This window comes from Cyprinus carpio, chromosome A5 (genome assembly GCF_018340385.1).
Source record: "Cyprinus carpio isolate SPL01 chromosome A5, ASM1834038v1, whole genome shotgun sequence".
Lineage (NCBI taxonomy): Eukaryota > Metazoa > Chordata > Actinopteri > Cypriniformes > Cyprinidae > Cyprinus > Cyprinus carpio.
Genome location: NC_056576.1, coordinates 36,793,071 through 36,810,570, shown reverse-complemented (window position 1 = coordinate 36,810,570; position 17,500 = coordinate 36,793,071). Strand labels below are relative to the sequence as shown.

At 33.7% G+C, this 17,500-nt stretch overlaps 1 protein-coding gene and 1 pseudogene across 5 annotated transcripts in view; one reads left to right on the top strand and one right to left on the bottom strand.

The window, feature by feature from the left end:
- The window catches only part of LOC109049674 (disks large homolog 4-like), a 180,457-nt gene that overhangs the window by 126,816 nt on the left and 36,141 nt on the right, over window positions 1-17,500 (top strand). The gene's annotated exons all lie outside the window — the stretch shown is intronic.
- The window catches only part of LOC109091148, an 18,121-nt pseudogene continuing 8,139 nt past the window's right edge, over window positions 7,519-17,500 (bottom strand).

The following is a 17,500-nucleotide window of genomic DNA, read 5'->3' as shown; positions in this document are numbered from 1 at the left end:
TATATATAATATATATATATATATATATATATATTCATGCATGCATAAATATACATATAATTTTTAGAAATTGTATTGTTTATTTATTGCATAATCATTCACGCATATGTAATAATGTAAATATAATATAAATATAAATATTTGTGTATGTGCATGTGTGTGTATATATAGCCTATGTATGTATTTATGTGTGTGTATATATGCATACAATGAATATGTAAAATAGAAATTCAATAATCAATAATAAATAAATGCATATATTATATTTTTTCATGCATGCAAAAAATACATATAATTTTTAGAAATTGTATTATTTATTTATTGCATAATCATTCATTAATATGTGTGTGCATGTAAATATAATATAAATATTTTTGTATGTGTGAGTATATATATAAACAAAACGATGTATTGTAAAAATAAGTAAAATAACAAATACTAAAATAAAATTAATAAAATAAAAACTAAAAAACACTGTTAAAGCAGTGTTGGAACATTATATAAAATTATATAACATTCATAATCTATTAAAAATAAAATACCTAAATTACAAAAATCTAAATAATTCATTATATTTTAAAAATATGATAAAAAACTTTAAAATAGCTAAATAATATCTATTTAAATACAAAAATGTCTAAAAACTGTAAAATTGTGAAATATTATCTATTTTAATATCATTTACATTAATTTGTATGCACACACACAAATAAATACACACACACACACACACTCACTCACTCACTCACTCACTCACTCACACACACTTACTTCTGTTAGTATTTATTAATTCTGTTAATATTAGAAATATTGTGTTGGACCACTGAAAAATAGAAAGAGGGAGACTGTCTCTGATTCCAGCTCATCATGTCATGATTTATGAATTATAATTGTCACTCAACTTTGACATGAACTAAAAACAGACAGAGATCCTTCAAACAGCAGTCAGAGATAGCAGCAGTCACTCATTCATCAACAAGTCAAGAGTCACGAACACGCCTGACAGCTCCACAGAGCCGAGGATCCTGATCAACACGAACAGAGTCTGAGAGATAAAGCGAGAGCTCCGGAGACAAACAACACAACTTACCAAAGTTTGCTCATACTGCAGCGCGCGCTGCTCCGTTCCGTCCACAGCCATGACTGCAGCTCACACACACACTCACGGAGGAGAGCTCGGGAAACACACACGCTCTCACTCTCTAACGCGTAGACGCGAGCGTGGAAGCGCGGCGGGCTGCGCGTCAGCGCGTCGGCGCGGTTCTTGCGTAAACCGCTCGCTGCGCGACTGACTTCTGAAAGAAGTTTGTGTTCAGCTGAGCGCGGGGCGGGGCTTACAGACGGAAGCTCCACCCACTGCGCGCCCACGCAGCGCGTGTCCACAAACATTCCGAGCACCCTGCATAGACTGCAGCATAGACACACTCTGAACATTAAACTAGGGGTTATCCAAAATAAAACAACGACAGATCACTTCTAACGTCCCAGAAGCTAGTTTTAGCTTTACAAAATATAATAAAATGCTACTTTATTATTGTAAAAATAACTAAGATAACAAATAACTAGTTTTTGTTTTTTCTATCTATCTATCTATCTATCTATCTATCTATCTATCTATCTATCTATCTATCTAGTCCCTATTTTATTGCATGTATTGATATTGTGTCCATAGCATCAATGTCACTTAAAAACATGAAAAAAAATAAAATACTAACATATCATATTAACATTTGAATTACAATACTGTTTTATACATTATATAGGGCTAATTCACATCCAATTCATTATAAGAACAAACTCAATATACCCGAATTTACCCTAATATATACCCTATTTTGCTCTAGTATTGCCTATCTCGGATGTGTAATTGTAAACTATATATATATATATATATATATATAGATAATATATATATATATATATATATATATCCTATTTTACCCGGGTACATCTCAGATAGTTGATTTAACCAGCATAAGCAGTCAGAAATAATGCAACAGTTGATTTAACCAGCATGAGGCAGATGCTTTTATCCAGAGAGGATCGATCAGACTTTTTAGACTCTTTTATTTATTGCTCAAACACTGAATTCGCGCGGATGACAGAAGCTGAAGATCTTGGTTCCTCAAACACAAGCAGATCTCTCACATAGATCAAACATTCACCTCATAAAACGCCTGGCTAATCTTTAAATAGACACAAGCACAGTAATATACAGCCATGTGTAAAAACAATCACCCAGCACGCGCTTCATGATCGCAAAACCTTCATATGCGTCCCAGAAACAAGAACGTTTTTACTAATGTTCCCTTTAAGTTATGAAAACGTTTTTTTTTTTTCTGAATGTTGCCATCCATTTTTTTATTGCATTAGAGCAACATTCCATTGTATCATTTTGCAAACATTATGAGAACGTTATTTTTGAATGTTTTCTGAGCATTCCAAAAACAAGAAGTAACATTCATTTAATAAACACAGATGAACGTGAATAATTTCAGCTTCACCGTGATGTGTCTCAGTACAGCCTTAAACTTCTCATCTTATTAACTGTTTAAAGAGGAGAACGTAAATGAATAACATTTATTTGATCGTTTGCTTGAGTTTCTTCCAAGATAATAAATGTGAAAGAACACATCAAAACATCAAAGCAAATTAAATGATTTTCTAACTGTATACTCCGTAGCGTTATTATGAAACATGCCATGATACCCGTTTTCTATCATCTAAGCCGGTTAATATTTCAATAAGCAGCCAGACAGTTTGAGCAGCTGATATCTGCTCTGAGACATTCCTGCACCAGCTGAAGACCTGTATCCAAAACACAGCTGGCTTGATCTGGATCCTCGTGACTTACACACTAACATTGCTCAGACTAATGTCAGTCCAAAACAAACAACAACAAAAAAAATGGGTATTTTTTTGTCATAGTAAATATATTCTTTAGAAAGAACTGAACTTAAACATTTGAAATAGTAATACAAATATTCTATAAAATAATAAAATGGCCATACAGCATTTGCAAGATATTTTAAACAAATGAGAGGCATAAATGTCTCCATCTCCTGGTGAAATTCAGTATTAGCGTCTATCACTGTGGGCATGAAATCATAAAAATCATTTTAATTTTTAAATAAATTACTTTATTTAAATTGTAGTTAAAGTTTTAGTCATTTTGTTTTGGTTATTTTAAATGAATGATTTTATTTTAATTTTAAAACACATTATTTTACTTAAATTTCACTTAAAGTTTTAGTCATTTTGTTGTGTGTTTTGGTTATTTTCATTATTTTATTTTATTTTATTTTTTTATAAGTTATTTTTATTTTCAAATAATTTTACTAAAATTTTAGTTAAACTTTTAGACACTATGTTGTGTGTTTTGGTTATTTTCATTATTTTATTTGTAATAAATTATTTTAATTTTAAAATAAATTATTTTACTTAAATTTTAACATTTTGTTGTGTTTTGATTATTTAGATTATTTTTGTTTTATAAAAAAAATTAATAGTTTTTTTTATATGGGTTATCATTTTTTTATAGTATTTTTTATGGTTTTTATTTTAATTTTATTATTCTAGTACATCAAGTTAAACTAAATAAAAATGAGAAATGTAGCTGAAATATTTATTTCAGTTAATGTTTATTTCATTTAATGTTAATGTCTTTGGCTGTGAGTGAATTGTCATGAGAATATAAAAACACATGCACAAGGAGATCAAATCATATTTTGCTTTCAGTCTAAGATGTTAGAAGAAATTAATAGTGAATCTCTTTTGCTTAACATTAAAAAAAATATTATTTAGAGATCAGAAATGCACATTATGGCCTGTATCAAATACCATAATAATCAATAAAAACCAAAGTAAAACAAATTAAACAAAACCAAACAAATCCTTTGCATTGTGTGTGCTGGCATTTCATTTGTTCAGCTCAAGTGTGTTTGAAGATCATGTGTGTGACGTGTGCTGTACACATCAGGGATCTTCATGTGCTGTACGTGTGTGGCGTTCCTTTAAACACAAACTCTGGAGTAAAGATGACAAACATTCAGGTTAATGATTATTTCTGAGGAGAGAGAAAGAAGGTCTGGAGATTTTCCGTGAAGAACTGAAAGTGTGACAAGAAAGAACTAATGGAAGGATCTGAACCCTAAATAAATAAACATTAGTTTTAAAAATATCACATTCTCAGAACAGGGTTATTACAGCAAACTAAAACCAAAAACTTTTGCTACTTGAAATAAAAAATAAAAAAAAAAAAAAAAATAAAAAAAACTAAAAAATAATAATAAAAAACTAATAATTAAAAAAAATTTAAATACATATTTGTCAATAATTACTTATTAATTTATTCATATTAATTTATAAAAAAATCATTAATTAAACTTTTTTTTGCCAGTTGCCATTCATTTTGCAAAACAAAAAATCATTAATTAAACTTTTTTTTGCCAGTTGCCATTCATTTTGCAAAACATAAGGTACTACAATAAAAAATATATATTTTTTTTTTTACAAAAATGACAAAACCACATAATTACTGTAACTAAATTTAAAAATAAAAAAAAAAAAATAAATAAAAAAAAAAAAAAAAAAAAAAAAACAAAAAATCAAAAAAAAAACAAAAACAAACTACAAATTACATTAAAATCACCAAATGAGTTATTTAGGATTTTATTAATCAATTTAACACAATTACAGACTTACTGTCCTGAACATTTCTGATCACATTAGGAACATCAGATGCTTTAATCTGGCTGAACTTTGACCCTTGTTGTCACTCCCTGACCTTTAGTACAGAATAAGCTATGACTGAAGGTCAAAGGTCATTTTAAGATCACGAAAATACAATCTGTTTGGATGGAGCTGAAACTGTAATGTTCAATGACCAGAATGTTTCTAACTGGTAATTGCAATTTAAATAATTTTAAAAGCCTTAATTATACATTTTCTAAGCACCAGCTTGACCATTCCAAAGAATCAATGGTATTTTGGGAGAAACATCCCTCATCCAAACACATTCATGTCTCGCTGACGACGAAAGCTCTCTATGGGAGGCTGTTTGAGACGAAACCCATTGAAACACTTGCGTGTACATGTGAAACACTATATATCTGTGCATATATATGAAAGACATGTATATATACCCTGTAATCACCCACGTACTGTTGTACCTGCACAAAGACTGCACTTTCAAACATTCTCGCGTGTGAGAGAGCATAAATATTTTTAGTGTGTCCGGGAAGTCATCTCATTGCAACCGAAACCGGAAGTTTAGGTCATTTGGAAACGAAAGCAAGGTTTATGCAAAAAGGTTTCTATGTACCGCATGTCTGATATATATGCGTCAGCTATATAGTGATTACAGGTATCGCGCAAGTGTTTCAATGGGTTTCGTTCAAAACGCATCCCAGAAAGGCCAACAAGTCAGAAGAAAAGACACACACACCACACACCACACAACACATATAACAAAACACACACACACACACAACACCACACACACACACTATAAACAAAACACATACAACACACACACACACACACACACACACACACACCCATACACTCACTCACCCACACTCAAAAAACTCACACACATCTCTTCTCTCTCTCTCAAACACACAAACACACAACCTGCCTCACAACACGCTATCACACACACACACACAAACACACACATGCCTCACACACACGCTCTTACCAACACACACCACACAAAACACACACACACACCCTCTCTCTCGCCACGCACCACACAACACACACACCCACACACAACCTCGCTCACACACACACACCACACACACCACACACAACACACACACACACCAAACACACATACACAACCCCACACCACGCTCACACAAACCACACACACCCACCGCACACACCCCCCCCCCTCCACCTCCCTCCACTTATCTCCCTCAACACACACACACCACACACCCCCTTTGCCTCTACACACGCTCACACACACACACACCACACCCGCACAAATAATACACTCTCTCTCTCTTCCTCACAACACACACAACACACACATTACACATCTCGCACCCCCGCTTGCTTAGAATTCTTGTTGATTGAGACACAAGCACACACACCACACACGCCTCTCACACACACACCCCCCCCACCCACCACACACACACACACGCACACACACACACACACACACCCCACACACAACGCTCTCTCTCTCACACCCACACCACACACACACACACACACACACACCCCCACACACACACACACGCTCACACACACACACACACACACACGCTCACACACACACACACACACACAACCACACACACAACACATCAATCACTCACACACACCACACACACACCCACACACACAACAACCACACACCACACACACACACACACAATACATACACACACACACACACACACACACACACCAACACCAATTAAAAAAATTAAGAACATACAATCAGGAACACACAAACACACGTGTATAGAGTTTCTCCGCAAACCACAATAAAAAAAACACAAAAAAAACATGTAATAGAATTTATGCACTTCTTTGAAAAAAAATCTCGTGGAAAAAAAAATACAAATTTACCAAAATATAACTTACTAGGGCTTGGGGTAATTAAAAGGCAAACAATTATACTGTACATTCAATACAAACATATACAGTACATGTAAAATATAAACAGCACCAATTAACCTCTTCAGAAAAACTCTCAACTTTTAGAACAGCATTTCATTCTCTTGATTTAGAAATCAAGAAACCAATAAAAAGAGCATAAAAATCTCCAATATTACTGTAATTATTATACTTTATTAATTTAACAGCATTTTGTTTTCTTTATTTATGATCAAATAACCAATGAAAAGTGGACATTGTCCCCCAAAATTGATGCAAATATTATACAAAACAATAATACTATACTAAATATTAAAAAAAATATCAATCTGTTTATTTATTTAACAAAATTTCAATTTTCTTGACTGATGATCAAGAAACTAAACTAATAAATCGTGCACATTCCCCCCCAGAATTGTTGTTATTATTGAACTCGATTTCATTTTCTCTGTCTGTTTTTCTTGCTTATTAATTTTTCTCTGTCATGTTGCAATTAAATGCATTGCTACAAAACTACAGTTTTAAAAAATGCATTAGTCAGAAATGTTATTCAGAAAAGGTATTTTTTGTTCTCTCTCGTTGAAAACATTAATATTTAAAAAAAAAATTTTTTAAAATCAGACTGACTTCAAATAGTTTGCCTTAAAATTAAAATAAAATTAAATAAAAAATGAAATTAACTAAATAACAAAAATTTTAACGCAAGCTGCGTTTAATGGCCATTGCATTCAAAGAACAATCTGAAATGTCTAAAAATCATTACTTTTTAGGCCATTTCTGTAACAAGCACACACATATTATTTCTGCACACAGCTATTTATAAATACTACACACACACTAACCCTAACAGTTGCACTTAAAAACTAAAAACATATATTATATATACAACTTGAAAACTGAAAAAGTAAACAAAGCAGGAAGTGAGGGCAGAAAGACTTGAACGAGGGTGGATCTCATGAATCCACGGATAAAAACAGACCCAGAGCAGAAAGTGTCTCTATTAAACTGCGTTGGGCTTCGGGTTCAGCTGTAACATCGCCGCTCGCTGGTGTTTTAGCTGATCTGATGGTCCAGTAGTTTGCGGAGTTCGGTGGTCTCGGTCCAGGATCCTCGAACGCCTCGGTCTCTGAAAGTGGCCAGAATGGGACGCAACCTCACGCCGTCTGCCGGCAGGGAGCCCTCGATGGCTTTACACAACTACAACACACACCAGAGCCAGTAATGGAGAGTTTGGTTACATTTTTGTTTGTTCACATCGTTTGGCTTTTTTAAAAGAAGCCTCTTCTGCTCACCGAGGCTGCATTTATTTGATTAAACATACAGAAATATTATTGCAATCTAAAACAGCTGTTTTCTGTGTGAATCTCTGTTAAAGTGTAATTTTTCTGTGATGCGCAGCTGTATTTGTCAGCCTCATCATTACTCCAGGTCTTCAGTGTCACATGATCTTCAGAAATCATTCTAATATGACTGATTTGCTGCTCCAAGAACCATTTCTGATTATCATCAATGTTGAAAACAAGTTCTGCTCTGCACAATATTTTTGTGGAAACTGTGATCCACTTCATTTTGCAGGATTCACAGATGAATAGAAAGTTCAGAAGAACAGCATTTATTTAAAATAGAAATTTAACGTAACATTATAAATGTCTTTACGCTCACTTTAATGATCAATTTAATGAGACCTTAATGAATGAAAGCATTTATTTCTTACAGTAGTGTATTTAAAAATGTCCTGATTTAGCATAAAATGGAATTTACTGATCCTTAAAATACATATTTATCTCACAGAATGTTTACAATCTTAGAAAATGCACTACAAATGAACTAGAACTAGCTTCAAACTAGAAAAGATGAACCTTTTACCAGCTTTATGAGTACAGCACAGCACAGCTGTTGATACCAATTTTTTCTTACTACTGTGATCAACCTTTTAATAATCTTTATAACTTTTTTTCTGCTACAAAGAAACTTTTGTGCAATGGAAAGGTTCTATGGATGTTCAAGGTTGAAGCATAGCATCAATAAAGGAGCTCTTGAATGTCATTTCTGTGTGATTAATGAACTCTCACCTCTTTCAGTGAAACGACTCCGACAAGTCGTCCGATACTGGTGACGTAAGCGTAATCCAGATTCAACACAGAAAACATGGTGTGAGTCACTGTAACCCAGAGAGGAAATGGTACTGATGATAAACGGGAAAATAAGAGCAAAAACCACGTGTTGTTTCTTCCTCCTTTCTCAAATAAAGTTTTAGGTTTTATGTGACATACCATAAAAAAAACAACAACATAAACTTAACTCCAGAAACTCGACTCGTTCAGAAATCATCATGATAATGACGTCACTATTTTGACCACAGACTAAAGCTGCTAAACACACACATCAACACAACACACACACACACACACTCACCTTGTGCAGTGAAGTGCGCTCCACCAGCTGGAAGGGGGCGGGGTCAATCTTGCAGTTGTTGAAGTTCACCTGCTCGTCAAGCTGTTGCTCCTCCCACTCCTCGATCTGCACTCACAGCCAGAGATACTGTACATGTGTGTGTGTGTGTGTGTTTGTGAGTGTGTGTGTGTGTGTGTGTGTGTGTGTGTGTGTGTTCCATGTGTGTTTTTGAGAGATTTGTGTTTGTGTGTGTGTGTGTGTGTGTGTGTGTGTGTGTGGTGTGTGTGTGTGTGTATGTGCATGTGTGTTTGTGATGTGTGTGTGTGTGTGTGTGGTGTGTGTGTATGTGCATGTGTGTTTGTGTGAGTGTGTGTGTGTGTGTGTGTGTGTGTGTGTGTGTGTGTGTGTTGTGTGTGTGTGTGGGTGGTGTGTGTGCACATGTGTGAGTGTGTAAGAGTGTGTGGTGTTCTGTGTTAAAAATGTCCCTCACCTCTTGAAGTATCGTATCATCCTCTGCATCTGGGTTGTCCTGGATAAAGACGGAGACGCACACATTTCTTAGGCATAATAAAAATAATATTTTTTATTTTTTGCCCCATTTTTTTTTTTCTAATTTTAAGGATTCTGTGTTTTCCATTTTAATAGTTTAATTACATTTTAATAATCAAAATGCACTTTCATGAAACTTTAACAATTTAATAATTTATAAACTTTTTGTTTTACAATATTTTTTTTATTATTTAGTATTTTGTCTTTTACTATTATTTTTGTGGATTTTATGATTTAATAAAAGCTCATTGTCAAAAAGCATTGATGGCATAAAAAATTAACAATTAAATCATTTAAAAAAATGTAACCATATGATTTTTTTTTTGGCAAACAAACAGCTGCACAGGATGAAGGAAAAACTGTTATAATCCATAAAAAATAAGTTTTACTAATTTTATTACTATTATTATTATCATCATCAAGACTAGTCCATATCCTAATTAGATTAATTGTACATACCTAAACTTTTGATTTATTAATCCAAAATATACTAAATGCTGTACAATTCCATTTTTATGACTTGACTCTATCCATGTTTTTCTACATCACAGAAATCATAGGGTTCTTTCTTCATAGGCTAGATATAATGCATATGCTTACAAGTTTCCTCCTCGCAGTATTACAAAACTAAATTAAAAAGGCGCACACTTCCAAACGTTCACTAGAAAAGCTTCCTCAAAAACACCACAGGACATTTCTAGAGCACATAAATGTGTGTGTGTGTGTGTGTGTGTGCGTGCGGTGTTGTGTGTGTGTGTGTGTTGTGTGTCTGTGTGTGGTGTGTGTGTGTGTGTTGTGTGTGTGTGTGTGTGTGTGTGTGTGGTCTGTGTGTGTGTGTGTGTGTGTGTGTGTGTGTGTGTGTGTGTCTGTGTGTCTGTGTGTGTGTGTGTGTGTGTTGGATGTCTCACCTCCATTGCCGCAATGTCAGGACGTGAACAAAAGAACTTCTTCAAACTCAGGCCAGAATCATAAAGACCTGAGAGACAGAAAAAGTTTCATACATCCACCATATGTATGCATGTGCTGTTGAAGTAAGTAATTTATGCATCTCAGTTGAAGTTGCAATAATAGCATTTAATTGCAGATTGGACAAACTATCCAGCGCGTATTTGTGTTTGCGCTTTGGAGAGTGTCAAAGGTTTCTTTTACAACGTATTTTTAGAGCACTGAGCAATGTAGCTATTCACAGACATATCTGTTTATTTCTTGAACGCAGTGTTAAGTTAGAATAGAAGTTTTTGTTCAGTGTTGAGTTCTGGATGTTCGTGATGTTCATCTCAGTATAACAAAGCGTAGACTTAGCATTAAATATTATGTATGGCAGTCAGAACATACCTTGTTTTTTGGCTCTGGAAAGATAACATTTGGATGCCCTTTTTTACAACAACTTCACTTTAATCTCGCTACATTCAAACTAGTAAAAAACAGCATCGATGTGTAATGAGACTTCACGATGTTATGAGGGACTATTCTGAAAGGCAATATCCAGTGAATTCCATATTAACCAAACAGATCAGAATATTGGGAACTTTATTTTCAACATGCAAAATGCTTAATTATTGTAAAATGTTTAATGAGGTCCATGCACGGCACTGATTTTTATCACGTGCACTAAACTCAACATCTGATAAGTGTTTTGCAAGCATAAATATATTTCAAAAAATTACAAACTTATATCATAAAATATTATTTCATATTTTATAAAAAATATTACAAAGGAGTATCTGCACTTTCACACGTACACATAACCAGAAAAAAAAAATTGTGAATGGTGTTTTATGTTAATTTAAGGTCAAAAGAAGTCAATGGGAGGTTCTCGGTATTACTTGTAATATCTTTCTCACCTACAGATGGCTTCTTCAGAGCAGATTTGAGAGGTTCAGTGGAGGCGGGATCAGCAAAAGCAGACTCATACTCTTCATTTCAACAACACAAAAACACACACACACACACACACACACACACACACACACACACACACACACACACACACACACATATAAATCCATAATCAACACCTGTTTTAAAGAACTAGATGGTTGCAGCAGTAGAATAATGTTAAAGTTACATACATTTTAAAAATAATACGTAAAAAAACAAACAAAATACTTTTGTAGTTACATATACAAAGTTAAGTTGGCCTACATAAGTGGTTCAGACTGAATTAATTGCAGAAAAATAAAAGAAAAGGAGGAATTTCAAGCAGTACTGCCCTGAAAAGCACTGCAAAAACAGCTGTTCTTATTTATAATAGTCAAATTTTTCACCATCTGACCTGGAAAGTGAACCTTGTAGCTGATAGGCATGGTGGGCGCATTTCCTTTCGCAGGTGCTGTGATCGCTGCTTTAAGAGCACCAGTAACTGAGCACGCTCAACTGAGCCCAGCAAGAGCATCGACTCTGAGAGACACAATGAAATCAGACAGAAAGATCAGGATATGCACATCACATTTTACTTCATATTAAAATGAGCTCTTCTGCTGGCTTGCAGTAAAACTGCATTCCTGGTGTGAACTTTACATGTCTAGAGTTTTAATATATAATATTTCAAACAGCTTTTTGTTTCAAGAAAGGAATTTATTTTTTAAAAAATAGCATGTTTTCATGATTTTAAAAACTTAGGCATCAAATCGTGTAATGTTCAATTGTTTAACACATTTGACAATACACATAGTTTCATAGCAGCTCTACAGGGATTTTTAAAAATTATCAAAACAGTAAAAATATTTTAGCTGATTTATAAAAATAATTATAAAATATATGCATGCAAATAATAAATGATATTAAATAAATAACATTTAAAACAAATTACAATTCAAATAATCTAATTATTTTTATTTTTAATTACAATCAAATGTAAGTAAAAAATACAAAATTCTTATAAAAATGTAATGTTGATTTGATATGTCCCTTCAGCACAGCATGTCTCATGAATATTAATTTGGTTACATGTAGCAATGTCTACATGAATTTATCTAATATTAAAATTATAAGTTAAGCCATTGTCATATAATGATAACACAACCAGCTCCAACACAACAGTTGGTAGGAAATTAGTGTGTGTCGTGTGTTTGTACCTGTGGACTTCACCAATGGAAGTGTTTTCAGATTTCCTGAGCGTAGGATCTTGAATATGTCTCGGTAGGTGGAGTTCAGTGTTATATAACGAACTTCTCTTTTCATAAAGTCCCCCACATGAATATTATACTTACTACAGAAAGAGAAAGGTAATTGTGAGAAAGAGGTCATTGTAAAAAACTTTGATGCACAACAAAAAAACAAAATGATGATAAAATAAAATACACTCAACTTTAACAATACTCCACTGTAGATTACAATAAACATCTCAACTTAAATACACCAAAGCCTACACTTCAACACCAATCTATATTCTGAAGGTTTTTATAGAGGGGTTTGTTCATATATCAATTACATGGATTTATAGAGCTTTTTATTCCTAAAAACGTGGAAAAAATGCATAGTGCTCAACTCCTGGTGGCAGATATAGAGCTTTTTATTCCTAAAACGTGGAGAAAAATTCCCATGCATTCATTTTTTAAAGGCAGGCAGTGAGTTTTTCCTCCACTTCAGCAGCACCTTACATACACCAAAACTTAATATTTTCTCTGATATCGCGTGCTGATGTAGTTGGAGTGATAAAAAGAGAAATCCAAAATCCCCTCTATAAAAACCTTTAACTCTAATATGTCAACAAAATCAAACAAGAATTCTGAACCTGGCTTCATCCAACATTCTGATTTATTTTCTGGAAATGAGTGCAAATTAGTGCATATTTAATTATATAATGCCTCATTTGCGAATTTAAACATAACATTTCAGAAAACTTGTAATACAAAAATGTTTGTGGTTCTTAATGTAAACAATCAACTGGGGAAGTATTTCTTATATAGTAAGATTTGTTTCTATTTGTTTTTTTTTTTGTCCTATTCACTTTGCCTCACATTCAGTTTATCAAATTTAATTTAACTGCCTTCACATATTATAACACAACACTCTTACTTAAGTACTTGTAATGTGCATGCTGCAATATTTATTTTAATGAGTTAAACCTGAGAATGCTGATTAAACTGCTATCAAATGTATACTAGCTATTTTTTGTAATATGTACACTTTAAAAACATAACCAAAGTGTTTACAAAACCCCTGGAAATAGGTTGAAATACACTGCTAGGAAAAGTTTTGGTGGTGCACAGGATGAGTGAAATTTGAAATAAAAGGAAAGATGAAATTTATGGATGAAGAGACTCACTCGCGGTGGCCCCAGCTGAGCATGGGCGGTAGGTAAGGCAGTTTTTTAATGCGGATACTTTGTCCGTAGATGGACGGCTGAAGACTCTGAGAGATCATGTTGGAGAGAATCACAGAGATCAGGATGGGCAGAGCATAATTTATCTGACCCGTCAACTCCATCATGATCACACACCAGTTGAGATTGTGGTCGGTGACTCCTGCCGTTAACGCTGCCGCTCCTACACACAGGAAAGAGTTACTATTTAATAAGTCAAGGCTTCATTTTGGGACAGTATTCAGGTGTAATGGATGGCTAGTTTCTCACCTACGACAGCATACACTCCGGGCGTTATATGGTATACATGTCCATCCATGTTAAATCCATCTGGAAACAATGTGGCCAAACCTTCACCCACCAAACGTCCAAACGCAGCACCTAAAACACACACGTATGCATTCCCTTTAATTTGAGAGTCATCATATGAAAAGATACTATTAAAAATGACTGTTTTAAAGGTCCGTTCACACCAAGAATCATGACTTAAAATGCAGATCAAAAGTTTGGAATAACTTTTGAGTTATTGAGTTAAAGTTTAAAAAAAAGGACTTCTGCTCACCAAGATTGTATTAATTTGAACAAAAATACAGTTAAAACAGTGGAATATTATTACAATGTTTCTATATGAACATATGTTAAAAATGTAATCACATGATAACATGTCACATGATAAATCATTCTAATATGCTGATTTCTGAATATAGCTGCAAGTAGCAATATATATATATAAAATGCTCCAGCTCATTAAAGTTGAGTGATTTCTGATTGGCCATTATTTTTTTTTATTGTTCATCGGCTGGAAAATATCACCCTGAAAGTCATTCCAATGACATCATTCTACTGTGTCGTTATTGTTATAGTTGTGGTGTGGACTGCACTACAGTATATAGAGATTTTTTTAGGATTTTTAAAACATATGGCATATGGTTTTAATTATCATTATAGTTATCATCCTTGGTGTGAACACACCTTAAAAAGGTGGAAATGCTCCAAAGAATAACTATAATTTTTAGAGAAAACACACAAACACATACCAATGACAAAAATGGGAACGAAGGAACCACATGGTATAGGAAGGGTTATAGAAATAGCAGACATCCAGAACTACATAACAGACAAGAGTAATGCTCATTAAAACAACACACACGCACGACACACCACACAACACACATGCACAACACACACGCGCACACACACACACACACACACACACACACACGCAAATTGCATGGTGCATCAAAAAAACAAGTCAGACATTCACAAATATTTTGTTATATGAAAATTGCAAGAAAAACCAGTTAAGCATTACACGAGGTCTTTAAAGCTAACTTATTTCTGAATAAAGAAGAGTTTAGTTACTTTAGCTATAGTTGAGGACAAAAACTGTGTGTCTGTTGTGTTTATTTACCTTCATGATGACGAAGATGGAGAGAATGACGAAGACGTTAGCCTGCGGATGTTTCCAGGCGGCTAGGTGATCATCATTATCAAAGTCTGCTACGATGCCATGATTTGACCAGGTACGATGATCAAAAAATGAAATCAAGGATTCACTTTGTGTTAAGCTATAAATGGTGAGGAAATAATAACATAAACCAAAAAACTTCTTTAGACTTTCATTTAAAAGAATAGTACAGCCAAAAATTAACATTAGCTGAAAATGTGCTGATCCTCAGGGTGATCCAATATGAGTTTGTTTCTTCATCAGGTTTGTAGAGATGTAGCACTGCATCAGTGTCTCAGCAATGGATGCTCTGCAGTGAAATGGGCTGCCGATCAGAATGAGAGTCCAAAACAACCCATTCTGCTGAGCAAGTGTTTAAATGCTAACATTGGGTCTCAAAACCTGATGAAAGAAACAAACTCATCCTAATCTTGGATGACCTGAGGGCGAACACATTTACAGCTGATTTTCATTTTAGGGGTGAATTATTGCTTTAGAAAAGACTTTGGCTTTCACATTTCATTTCACTGTTAATTGTGCATATACTTTATTTAGATAAGGCATGGTATTGTAGTGTTTGACTGCATACGCTGCTAATGGGAGCATTTTATTGCCTCACTTTCAATCACTGATTTAATAGAGAGAACCAGAAGAGTCAGTGTATGAGAGAGAATTGAAGTTTCATTCTCTATTTTAGACGAGTGTATGTTGTTAAGAATGATTAATGAATGTCACCTGTCTCTCTCATTAAGATTATTAACCATTATGGATTTAGCAGACTGGGAAACCAGCACGCTTTCTGTAGAGAGAGAGTGTGTGTGTGTGTGTGTGTGTGTGTGTGTGTATTACCTGTCCTGCCATGAACTGCCCAAAGCCCAGAGGGAAAGTAAGCGTTGAAATCAGCACAGAGACCAAAGCAGAATATAAGAAAAACAACTAGAAACAAAACAAATAGGATTAGATGCATGAACACTGACACGTTTGACTGGTTATTTAAGAGAAGGCACAGCATAGACAGCAAATAAAGCTAATTACATTATCATCTAGCAGTTTTTCATGACGCTTTCCTTGTTCAAACAAACATTTTACAATTTACCTTTATCATTAGCTCTTCTAATGAGGAAGCTGTTCGTGGCTTTCTGCTTCTTCACACACGTGGCTGGGTCTGCTTCTTTCACAAACAGAGTAATCTTTCCATACAGATACACAAAGAAGGCGCCGCCAAAGCCACATACTATCCTGCAGAGAGAAAACGTTTGTGCGTTAAAGCCACAAACCTCGTGCGTTTAACAGTGATTTATAGCACAGTCAGCAGCTTGTAAAGGAGTATCTCTGTTGAGCTTTCCTAATAAATGTTTTTTTTAAGTCTAAACATTTTAAAAATCTGCTAGCGTCACAAAACAAACTATAGTCTTACTATACTATACATGCAAGCCTTAATAGCAATTTTGCTTATCATGTACATTATGTATTTGGTGTTCTACAGTTATTTATATGACTTGCACACCTCTAAACTTTGTACATATTCTATTTTTTAATTTTATACTTTTTTCCTATGCTCCTTTCACTTCTTTACAAAACTATTCTGAGACCACTTATTCATGAAATATCAAATATATAAACACAAATAAAACATAAAAAAAAAAATTAAATAAAACATTAAATATAAAACACTCTCAAAAAATATTTATTTTATTTACATATATACAGTGTGTGTATATATAGGTATAGATAGATAGATAGATAGATAGATAGAGAATAACTTAACTTTAAATAACAGACATTAATCTGCATTTACTGACACATCCAAGTGAAGAAAAGGGCAGAACCAGTGTTATTTTGTTGTTTTGTCTAAACTAAACTAAAACCATAAACACATTTTAATTATAAAAATAAAGTAAAATAAATTGAAATAAAGTAAAACTTATTCACAAAAAAAAACTTAAACTAGCTTTATTCCAGCTACTTGTCAAAGCAAAATTTCTAATTTTTATTTAGTTTAACTGAAATAATAAATACTGAAATAAAAATTATTTAAAGGTATATAGACATACTTTTTAAAAAAATAATAACAAAAATGTAAAATTCAAATGAAAACAGAAATTTTGTTTAAAAAACAAATTTTAAATATTAACTAAACTATAATAGCATCTCAGTCATACTAAAATAGCACTACTGACCCCATC